The following is a 10,613-nucleotide window of genomic DNA, read 5'->3' as shown; positions in this document are numbered from 1 at the left end:
ATTCCTGTGGAGGAGCAGGTAATTACCTGCTGGGGATTCACAGGCTGGCCCTGCCATGCCTTGGGAGACAGGGCTGGGACAGGCTCTGTCATGCAGGTACAAACAAACAGCTGCTGTGCCACAGAACCTGAGAGCAAAATGTATTCAGTGTCACCCCTGCCTTTCATGGAAAATTGTTCAAAGTGACAAGTATTACATCATTATATCTCATTAAACCACAAGCAAGCCATAACCACTGAGCCATCAGATTCAGAGGGGTGAAGGCCTCTCTCTGGAACCCCTGAGGGGCTGCAGGGGAAGGCTCAGCCCTGACCACTGACTGTGGGCAGGAAGGATCCGTGGGGGGATCCCGTGACAGGATGGGATCTGGGCTGTCTCACCTCCCACAGCCATGGAAACCCCTCTTTTCCAGCAGATTCCTTCTTTCTTTTCCTTCCCATTTTTTTTTCCCCATTAAACAAGCCCAAGCTTACAGAATGTGCTTTGCTGAACTCAGATTTTGTGGCTGTTGTGTGTTGGAGATTTGCTCCTCAGCATTGCCACAGCCCCATCCAGGGCACAGAAGCCCCTCTGTGTGCTCCCAGTCCATGCCAGCAGCCAGTGGGCACTGCCCAGCACACATCCCAGCCTTGGGATGGCCTGGGACTGTGCCAGGCAAATAAACTGACAGAGTAACTGGTGGGGCTTTTCTGTGGAGAAAGTGTTGCTTGTTTCTGGCTTTGGGTGTCAGATCACTGCAGCTCATTTCACCCGTGCATTATCAAATTCCTTTCTTCCAGGTAACAAGGTGCAACCAAATCAGGGAGGGCTAAGAGGATTAATGGAGATAGGTGGCATCTGAGCCTGAAATAAGCTCAGGTGGGAGCAAACAAAAATTCATCATCTAATGACCAGATATCCACAAAGGGCTCACTGTTTCCAGAAGAGCAGTGTCAGGTGCCATCAGCAGCCCATATGAATCATCCCTGCAGTGAGGCTGTAGAACAAGGTGTTGGTTTGCTGTGTTCTTGCTTGATAAATCACAACCTTGCAAATCCAGGGAAGGCAGGAAAGCATCAAGATTTCATAACACAGGGATTGGGGTCTGTCCTATGGAATGTCTTTCTTTAAGTCCCAAATGGAAAGGATGGTCTGACTAGCCAGGAATGGGGTCCATGGGTCTGGTCTCACCCACAATCTACCCCATAACATGGAAAACTGAATTCTTTTCATCCTTTTCCTGTGTAAATGGAGACAAATCCTCCACCATCTCAATGATTAATATCTAATACTGACCACAGGGAACCTCGGTACCATGGTGACGTGTCTGCGCAGAACACAGGATGCAAGGAAGATGCTAAATAAACAGACAAAGAATTCAGTCCAGAGAGAAACAGAGTTCTGGAAAACATTGAGGGAGGTCACTGGAGAAGCAGCAAAACTGTCAGCTGAGCTAAGGCACTGGGCATGAGGGGACTGTCTTGCTGGCTCCCAGGCAAACAGCTGACCCACGGGTTAGGCAGGCACGTGTGGGACTGGGAAAAGGGAAGGCAGCTGGGATTTTGGGAGGGGGAGACCCTTGTTCCCTGAAGCACCACCTCTGCAAACAAGGAGGCCAGAGGGGCCAGAGGCACAGGGGTTGGCCCTTGCAGTCAGGGTGATCTGAAAGGCTGGGAGCTGTGGATGAGGAAGGAGATTTTAATTCACCCTGAGCCTAGCAGGGACCCACCCACGAAGTATCAGGTTGGTTTTCTGAAGGGATTAAGGAGTCCTCACCCTTTTGGGAATTCTCTGTGCTGTTTTTGTTGCTGTCATCCAACAAAGGTGTGGCATCAGAGAGGTCACAGCAGAGGTGAGCAACGTGTGGAGTGCTTTGCTTCCCCCAGGATGGAGCAACACACAGCAAGCAGACCAGGTGAGTCAGGAGAAGGGTAAGATAATAGGAGAGACCTGGAATGTGCATCAGCACCCAGTCCCTTGTAATCTTTTATACTGAAAATTGATTCCAATAACTTCTGAATTCTCTCTCTTCAATTTTGGTAGAATAAGCCACAGGGAAAAACAAATGAACTTTTCTTCAAAGAAACAGTTTGCCCTATGGATTTGCATGGATTGGACATTCCCACCTCTCCTCAGGGCTTGAGCCTGACACTGCTCTTCCCCAGCTGGGGAGGCCACAGGAAACCCCTTTCTCCTTCAGTAGCAATGCCAAGGAGTAAAAGGAGTGATTCCTGAACATAAAACCAGTAAAAAAGGGAAATTGGTACCAAATTCTACAGGTTCCTGCCCACTGGATTTGATAGGGGGTTGTGATGATGAGAGGGCCACTCCTCTTGGTACTGGCAGGAAAGGGCAATGACCACATATTGTGGCTTATGAGGTTCAGATTGGATATTATGGAGAAAAAAATGGACTAGGAGGGTAGACAGAGCTGGAACAGGTCACAGCAGTGATCAGCCTTTGGGCAGCCAAAGCACAGCTGACATGATCTGGTGCTGGAGACAGTCCTCCTGCAGAGGTCTGAGGTCTTCCCTAGGGGAAGGAGTAAAGAAAGTGTCATAAAAAGAATAATCCTTCCTATTTTGAAGCCTCTTGGGATTTTGCAAGTCACCAAATCTGTATTTCCACACAAATGAGGACACTGCCACACACCAGTGGGTAAGTGCAGTGTGGGCTGCCAGCTCTCTTGCATCCCCATCTCATATTGGGAAGCAATGGGGGCAGCTCCTTCCCAGCAGGCAGAGGGGTTCCCTTTGATAAGCAGATTGTGCCTTCTGGAGAACTGCTGGAAGGGCCTCAGCAGCCCATTTTCACTGCTGACAGGCGAGATTTGGGTGTTCTGAGCATTATCCATTATCCTTTTTTTATCACCTGCCTGGAGCCTTTTCATGTGGCACTCCCTGACAGAGGTCTCACCAGGCAACAAGCCCTGCTCAGAAGCACAAGATGACAACCCAGTTTTGCTGCTCCCATGGTGACACTCCAGATAACCCACTTTGTAACTTCTCAAGATGCTCCTGTGTCGCTGCCACCAAAAAGCCACACTTGGAGCCTTCACATGACAGGCAAAGAATGGTTTCATGGTGAGAAAACCAGTGCATGCAGCAACAAGTGACTGGGCACACGCTCAGCTGTTAGCAGCTCTGCTGATGCCACTGGAAATGACTGTGGGATTTTTTAAGGACACATCAAATTGATTTGGATCTGTTAAACCCAACGCCTTGATCTCCATCTGTGTTTTGAGTGTCCCTGCTGGAGGAGCAGAGGGAAGAAGGCAGGCGAGCGGAGAACAGGATTTTCCTTGCCTCGTCCCCACCGAGTGTATTTGTTTAAACAAGATGGGTGGAACCAAAGCCATGCATGGCTGAAACTAAAAGGAGTCAGTCTCTGTGCCTGAACACTTCACACCAGCACATTTGCTCAAGTGTGTTCCCCTGCAATGCCAAAGCCAGTGGAGTCCTCGTGGCTCACCCAAGGCAGCACCTTCTTCCCTCCAAAAATTTTTCCTTACCACCCAGGCTTCTAAATGTACTCTTTTTATTTTTTTCCCAGCTGCTGGTTTACTTCTCCCTGCCTCTACTATTCCAGGCACCTTTTAAAACTGCTGGGATGGGCTGGGGATCCCAGTCTGTGCCCCAGCCCCACTTCCCAGCCCTCCCTTAACACTCTCCCCACAAAGAGGACAAACAGGTCTGCAGCTCATCCCCTCTTCCACCAGAGCTCATCCATTACTCCACCACTTTCACAAATTCCACCTAACAGGTGGGTTGGGTGGGTAGAAACCTCCCCACGTTATTAGTGTGCTTATTTTCAGCAGTAAAGTAATTCTGCAGGAATTCAGCCATGTACAAAACGTCCCTTCCATTCCTTTGCTGTCTGAGAGCAGATCTCTGGGAAACACACTCCACATGCCCTGCAAAGGGCAGCTCAGATGTTATCTACAATAAGAGGAGACCTGCCTAGTGCTGCTGGATTTGGTTAGACAGGAGTTAATCAGGACTTTTGAGGTCACTGAGCCCAAGGCAAGCCCACAGGTAACCAAACCAAGGCAGACACAGCTTTCCTTAGACTGGAGAAACCCCCCTGGAATAGTTTGCTGGTAAATGAGTGAGACATGGCCATCAGGAGTCTGACAGCATTGCTCCAACACGGCTCAGAAATACTCCACCCCTGGCATGGCTGCACTGCACATCCTACCCCAGCCCTGAGGAGCCCAAATACCAGCACCAGCCCCACGCAGAGCTTTACAGGGAGCTGGGATGAGACACCATAAAAACCAGGACTGGTGCGGATGGAGAGTTTGGAAACATGTCCTTGGTGAGTAAACACTCTTTTCCTTAAAACAAAACCAACAGCAAAACAACAATAAAACAATTTATTCACACTCTTGGGAAAATGCTAATTAAAGTTTACTTTAAAATACTAGCAGACACGAGTGTGGGCTGTAACAGGAACATACTGTGAAGTGACAGGTCTGCAATAATCCCATCCCTCAGCCAAGTCTAATTCATTCCCATCACACGAAGGTCCGAAATCCAGGGAGGCTCTTGGAGCCCAAGCATGTGCACTTGTGGGAGGTGCAAGAAGTGTGTCTGCAGTGAGAACAGGTGTGAGAGCAGGGGTTCATGGAGGGGGGTGCCAGGAGCCCAGCTCTGCAGCAAGCACAAGGAAAGCTCTGCCTGCTCTGCCACGGCAGCTTTGCAGAGCCTCCCTCCTGTTCCTTCCAAAGCTTTGCTTTGGTCTGGAGCAGCCTGGCCATGGAGAACTGGGAAGAGCCATGGGAAAGGCTTTGCAGAGCCTCCCTCAGGGCTTTGCTTTGGTCTGGAGCAGCCTGGAGAACTGGGAAGAGCCATGGGAAAGGCTTTGCAGAGCCTCCCTCAGGCTCCTTCCAAAGCTTTGCCTTAGTCTGGAGCAGCCTGGAGAACTGGGAAGAGCCATGGGAAAGGCTTTGCAGAGCCTCCCTCAGGCTCCTTCCAAGCTTTGCCTTAGTCTGGAGCAGCCTGGAGAACTGGGAAGAGCCATGGGAAAGGCTTTGCAGAGCCTCCCTCAGGCTCCTTCCAAAGCTTTGCTTTGGTCTGGAGCAGCCTGGAGAACTGGGAAGAGCCATGGGAAAGGCTTTGCAGAGCCTCCCTCAGGCTCCTTCCAAGCTTTGCCTTAGTCTGGAGCAGCCTGGAGAACTGGGAAGAGCCATGGGAAAGGCTTTGCAGAGCCTCCCTCAGGCTCCTTCCAAGCTTTGCCTTAGTCTGGAGCAGCCTGGCCATGGAGAACTGGGAAGAGCCATGGGAAAGGCTTTGCAGAGCCTCCCTCAGGCTCCTTCCAAAGCTTTGCTTTGGTCTGGAGCAGCCTGGAGAACTGGGAAGAGCCATGGGAAAGGCTAAACATGGCTTGGAGCTGGAGGATGAGGTGCCACGACTGCTTTGCCCCTGAGAAGATGGGCACAGAATGGAATAACTCTGCCTCCAAGAGCTAACAAACCCCCTGCTCCTCAGGGAGTCCAACACTGCCTTGAAACTCATGAACCAGGCAAGAAAGGTCACTTGTCTCCTGCTTTGGCAAGGTTTTCACTCGTGCCAAGTGACGCTGCAGCCACCTGAACAAACCCAAGCTTTCCAAATGGGAGCAGAAATCTTCCATGCTCCCCAAATTATCTGGAGCCGGGTGTTAGGTGAAACACCAGGCACTGGCAGAGCAGGAAAAAGCCATGTGAGGGAAATACTGAAATGAAAATTAGCTTGTTCTAGTGCTGCCCAGCTCCCCTGTTGCAACACCATGGCATTTGTGCCCAGATAGGCAAAGGCAGCTGAGGAAAAGGCTGATGGACATAATTCCCATGGCTCCACACCATGTGCTTCCCTGCTCCTTTAAACTCCTATCATGTATTCCAGTTTGAGCAGGGGAAGCTACAGAATGGGATGTATGTGATTGTTTGCTTTTATGAGACTCTTTCCCAATTTACACAGGCCTACTGCTGAGGACTCAGCACTGCCTTCATTTCAAGGTCCTGCAGTAAAAGAGGACAAGAACACTGCAGCACACACAGGTCACTGTCCCTTGAGCAGAAAGGTGGCAAACACATTTCCCAGCTCCAGGAATGGCTCAAGGATCACATCATGAGTGCAGCACCACCCTAGCCCTGCCTCCACTCCCTGGGGGTGGCAATGAGGAGAGGCACTCTGGGTGTTCCCCCCATTTCCTGCAGCCAGAGTTATTTATCCCATTTCACTGGGATCCCACAGCACTTTTCTCCTGGAAATTTTTCTTCCCCTTTAATTAGATAGGACCATAAGTCAAATGGGTGATTTCACTTTTAATTACATTTTCCAAAAGGTTATAAATAGTTCCATTAAAGCCCACACCAACCACCAGGTGCTCTCCTGTCAATCCTGGTGTCACCTCACCTCTTGCAAGCCTTCCTGCTTGGTGCCACATCAGATTTGGGAGCCCAGGTTGCTCCTCACAGCCTTCTGCCCCCCTGATCCTGTCAGGATCTGACTCACAGCCCCGTGTGGCTGTGGGCATGTGGCACTCTGCATTGCAGATGTGGTGGCTGCTCCTGCTTTAAGTCACTGACCATTTTACTGGGCACCAAAAGGAAAATGGGAAACATCCTCTTGAGTCATCATAGGGTGGAAGTGGAAATGATGAACCTCTCAAGTGCTTGGGAGAACTGTACCCTCTCTCCAGGCCTAGGACTGGTGACACCCCCAGGGTGCTGACTGCCTGTCCTCCTCTGCAGCACTGCACAGAATCACAGCTCTGGGTGATGTTTTTGGGAAACTATCACCCCAGACACCGAGGGGACACTCGGCTCACCCCTCCTTCCTCATGCAGCACAAAGGCTTTGACTTCCCTGCACGTGGACCTGAGTCCCACTTCACCCTCCTGCCCCATCCCTCTGTGCTCTGGACACAGCAGGGACAGATCTGTGCTCTGTGGTACAGCACAGAACTGGGGGGAGCTTGCTGGGCCCCCAGGAACCCCCCTGAACCCCCAGGAACTGAGCTCCTGTCCTGAACAGTGTCAGCAGGCACTGAGCTCCTGTCCTGAACAGTGTCACCTCACCTGGCACTGAGCTCCTGTCCTGAACAGTGTCACCTGTCCTGAACAGTGTCACCTGGCACTGAGCTCCTGTCCTGAACAGTGTCACCTGTCCTGAACCCCCTCACCTGGCACTGAGCTCCTGTCCTGAACAGTGTCACCTCACCTGGCACTGAGCTCCTGTCCTGAACAGTGTCAGCAGGCACTGAGCTCCTGTCCTGAACAGTGTCACCTCACCTGGCACTGAGCTCCTGTCCTGAACAGTGTCACCTGTCCTGAACAGTGTCAGCAGGCACTGAGCTCCTGTCCTGAACAGTGTCACCTGGCACTGAACCCCCTCACCTGGCACTGAGCTCCCGTCCTGAACAGTGTCACCTGGCACTGAGCTCCTGTCCTGAACAGTGTCACCTGTCCTGAACAGTGTCACCTGGCACTGAGCTCCTGTCCTGAACAGTGTCACCTGTCCTGAACAGTGTCACCTGGCACTGAGCTCCTGTCCTGAAACGTGTCACCTGGCACTGAGCTCCTGTCCTGAACAGTGTCACCTGGCACTGAACCCCCTCACCTGGCACTGAGCTCCTGTCCATGCCACCCAGAAGTGCTCTGAGATACTTCCCTGATGGAGTTTCCTGCCTGTGAAATCCCCAGTGCTCCCTGAGAGATGAATAAATCTAAACCCTAAAAACTAACCCAACAGATGGGAAGCAATATAATGAAGGAGGATTATTTCCTAGAGAACCTCCAGCTTCCTCCTTGGCCCTCTGAAGAGTTGAAAAACAAGGTCAGTGTAAATACTTCTGCATCCCAAAGCTGTTTAATAAAAACATCCCTACATTTACCAGACTGCTGCTTAGCTGTGACATCTCCCTAATTGGAGAGCAGGAACTTCAGGGTAGCTACTTCACTCTGATCTGAGTTTCTGGCCAGAAATCTGGGCCAGATCTACTGCTGCATTCACTGGAATTTGACTTTTTCCATATTAAGGAAATAATATGCTGAAGTGTTGCATTTGAAAATAAGCAAACATCCAGTGTGAACTGCAAGCCCTGGGGGATTCTCCTTAGAAGTGTGGTTAGATATCAAAGAAACACTCCAGCACAAGCCTTGTGGCCATTGGGTGACATGGACTGCCAGCACCAAAACCCACAGGAGCCTGATCCATCAGTGACATCAGGGATGAACAGTGTGACCCCTCAGTTCAGAGCTGATGCACTGATCCTGCACAAAAGGAGCAGCATTTGCACCACGATCCCTGAGCAATGTGAGTCAGACTGGAAAAGCTTGAGGAAAAAACCCAGCCTTTAGTTTAACAAACAGATGTAGTGTCTAGAAGCTGAAGAGGAATGTCTGCATCCTGTGAGGAGATAGTGGAGAGAGAGCTGCCATCAGCATCCATGGATGCTTCCCACTAAAATACCTTTAAATAGCAGCTTCTATTCAGTACCCTACAGAAGACAACAGAGCTAAAATATCTTAATAGGAGGGGATTTTGTTTTGGTCCAAACATCTCAATTTCAGATTTAGCAAGTGGCAAGCTGTGTGTCAGATACCACCCAGACAAAACCTGTCTTAATTTACAGTTGACACACCACTTCTAACCTCAGGAAAAACAAAATCTCCTCCCTTACTGCCAATCTGCATCTTCAAGACCAATGACAAGCACCTGAAAAGGTGAGCAGAGCCTCGTGCTGGGGCCTCAGAAGAGGATATTGTGGTTTTGAGAGCACTGATGGGTGAAGAGTTGGGCAGCCTGCTTGTCCCTTCCACAGGAGTTTTACTGACATGCCATAAAATAATGGCTGTGACCACTCCAACGTCCCCAGCTGCCCCTGGGCTGCCAGAGAGCAGGAGCTGCTCCCAGCCTCGGGACAGACAGCCTGCATGTACCCACTGCTTGTTTTTCACATCTGCTCTGCAGCCCTGTGGCACTTGCTGTGCACTCAGAACAGCATTTTTGGGACTCATTTATCACCTCTCCCCTCTGCCAGCACAGTGCAGTGTCCCAGGGACACTGCAGATTTGTCAGGCAGCCCAATTTGACCCACAGAGTCTGAGTTCAGCCTCCTTGTGCCCACCTCAAGCTCCTGGTTTGAATTGGGATGAATCCACCACAGGAAAGGAGGAAAGGGAAAAAAAGAGACCTATGTCCCAAACTTGAGACCCCTTGGAAAGGTGTGGAGGAAGAAAAGGGGCTGCAAAGTGCCAGATGCCTGGTGCAGGGCAGGTGAGTGCAGCACAAGGATTTTTGGAGGGGAAAGGAGCTGGGGACTGATGGATTTTGCTGTGGAGGAGGGAAAAATCCCCACCTGCCAGCCCTTCACACACTCTACACGTGCTGTAAAGCTACAGAAACTGCTGGCCAAGGCAGGATAGTCTGGAAAGGGATTCATCCCCCAAACCCACCCATCCTGTCCTCCTCCCTCTGCCCTGAGACAGAGCTGTCAGCAGCTGGTGGGAGAGCAAACACCCTGCTCTCCTTAACAACAAAACCAGCCACCCTCACCCTCTGCACTGCCTGGAAAAATCCCCTCCAAAGCTGCCACAAACCCTCAAAGAGCAGCAAATGAGCTGGGCCCTGCTGGAGCTGGGCAGCAGCCTGGGGCCAGGGCAGCAGCACCCTGAGGCTGCAGCCTCACACCCAGCTGGGGCTTCTCCCCCAGCTCCCTCTTCTCCCTCAGCTCCCTCTTTCCCTCCAGCTCCCTCTTTCCCTCCAGCTCCCTCTTCTCCCCCAGCTCCCTCTTCTCCCCCAGCTGGGGCTTCTCCCCCAGCTCCCTCTTCTCCCCCATCTCCCTCTTCTCCCCCAGCTCCCTCTTCTCCCCCAGCTGGGGCTTCTCCCCCAGCTCCCTCTTCTCCCCCATCTCCCTCTTCTCTCCCAGCTCCCTCTTCTCTCCCAGCTCCCTCTTCTCTCCCAGCTCCCTCTTCTCCCCCAGCTCCCTCTTTCCCCCCAGCACATCCCTGGGTACCAGGGCAGACGTGGCTCTAAGCATGGACTCCTCTTTCTGCCCTCCTGCAGTTTTTAATCCTTCCCCCCTCTGCAGTTTTTAGGGTATCCAAGTTGTTTATGGCTCCTCACAGCGACCTGCAGTTTATGATTGAATAGCTCATGACTCTAAGGACAGGTAGTGCACACACCTTCAGGCACTCCTGGCAATGAGGGGACAGGTTTGATTTCAAGGCAAGGCAATCTCCAGTTTCCTTCAGCAATATTATTGCATTCCAGTGTGGAATTTTTGAGCCTTAGTGAAGAAACACGTGGAGAAATGCCTTTGGGTAAAAAAGTAATGAGTTACACACCTGCACAGATTTCTGAAAGACAGACATCACCACTCCAGGCTTTTAAAGGCTGTGCTCTTCAGTTCAAGGGCAGATTCCTCAGGTAAGGGAAAAAACCCTCATCCTCTCCTCCAAATCATGGACTGCCTGTTCAGAGTTTCAGTATAAGCCTTCAGGTAAAGGTGGTGTCCTGGAAATGCAAAGGACAGAGCAAAAGCTGCAGCTGACAAAGCACATGAACTGAACTCATGCAAACTGTGGCATTTTTACCTTCAAAGAGTGATCTGCACCCTCCTTCAAATTTCATACCCATTAATTACATG

The sequence above is a fragment of the Haemorhous mexicanus genome, chromosome 26 (assembly GCF_027477595.1).
Source record: "Haemorhous mexicanus isolate bHaeMex1 chromosome 26, bHaeMex1.pri, whole genome shotgun sequence".
Classification (NCBI taxonomy): domain Eukaryota; kingdom Metazoa; phylum Chordata; class Aves; order Passeriformes; family Fringillidae; genus Haemorhous; species Haemorhous mexicanus.
The sequence above is the reverse complement of the archived record's forward strand: the minus strand, read 5'-3'. Positions refer to the sequence as shown.